The sequence below is a fragment of the Sinocyclocheilus grahami genome, unplaced genomic scaffold (genome assembly GCF_001515645.1).
Source record: "Sinocyclocheilus grahami isolate Dianchi unplaced genomic scaffold, SAMN03320097.WGS_v1.1 scaffold5003.1, whole genome shotgun sequence".
In the NCBI taxonomy this organism is placed as follows: Eukaryota; Metazoa; Chordata; class Actinopteri; order Cypriniformes; family Cyprinidae; genus Sinocyclocheilus; species Sinocyclocheilus grahami.
Window position 1 is genome coordinate 10,934 of NW_015509813.1, and position 1,421 is coordinate 12,354.

The 1,421-nt window shown below is 31.0% G+C and overlaps 1 pseudogene; it reads left to right on the forward strand.

Annotated features, from left to right (window-relative positions):
• Positions 1-1,421, forward strand: part of LOC107577058 (beta-catenin-like protein 1) — a 13,479-nt pseudogene that overhangs the window by 10,636 nt on the left and 1,422 nt on the right.

The following is a 1,421-nucleotide window of genomic DNA, read 5'->3' on the forward strand; positions in this document are numbered from 1 at the left end:
GAGTGACGTTATCAAGTACACTGCTGTTCTGTTTGCAGAATTACCATGTAGTGTGATTGTAAGCATGCAATTTTCAGTTGATATTAAAAGGGACATATAGTTATATTTTTTGCACACGACTTGTTATAAATAATGACTGCATAATTTATAAATACAACAAGGAAAAGTGTGATGTTTTGAAAGACGTTTAGAGCCAATGCTGATATCTAAAGTGCAGAGTGGCTTATATATTACTTTAATTTCCAAAGTAATAATAATACAATTTATTAAACATTATTTTTTAAGGAATATCACATTTATTTTCCATATTTTAATCTAAACAGTAAAACCCTATTATGCAGCACTTTGTTTGCCAAAAAATAAAAGGAATTGTTATATTTTAATTTCATTCGATTTTAAAAGAGTAATTAAATTATAAAAGTTTTATAAATTCATTTGATTACTACCAATTTTGATGATAATGAATTTGATAAAAGATAAAACATTTCATAAGGCCCTATTATTGTTAAAACGGTAATAAACTGAATTGTTTTATGAGTTCAACTGAATAATCGTAATATTTTTTTAATCGAATATTGAAATTATAAAATGTTATGTAATGTTTGTTATATTGATGTGATTTGTTTGTGAAGTGTTGTTTTTCATTATAGTGATCTTACCATGAAAATAGCCATAGGTGCTGGTATGGTAATAAAAAATAATAACGTTAACTGATTAAACATGCTTTTTGATTATTTAAATTTTATTAAAATGAAGTCCAGAAAAAACCCCAGAATACATGTAATTTTGGGCAAAATCAAAACAGATTTCCTAGGGCCCTGTGTTACTCATGCTGTGATATATGACTTTATTAATACAGCACGTATAGCTCAGTAAGGCTGCTGATTGTGTGTTGTTTTGGTCGTCTGAGCTTTATCACATGCACATCTCTCTCTCTCTCTCCAGGCTTTATTAGCACACTGAACTAACATCATCTTTTCTCTTCATGTCTGTCTCTCACTGATATCTTCCCTCCCACTACTATCTGTCTCTCTCTCAGAAACACGGGAGGTGTTGGGAGAAATGGACGGTATTGATGTACTACTGCAGCAGCTTTCAGTAAGACTCTCTCACTGTTTCTCTCTAAATCAGCTGCTGTCTGAAATCACAGTCTGAGACTCTTTAGAGATCATCAGGACTGCTCCACGCTGCTGTTTTCTCATCTCACAATCGTTTTAAATCCCTTTGATGATGTTTGCATGTTGCACAACATGAACAGGCAACCTTTAATTGTTTATTTGCAAATAATTTACATGCAAATCTGTGTAATAAAATAAAGAGAGGGTATTGTTCTTTTTTTGACCTGATCAAATAAGATTTATTTTTATCTCTTTATTTTTTCCTCTTTATTTAGTTCTTTCTATCTGTCGTTCTGTCTGTCT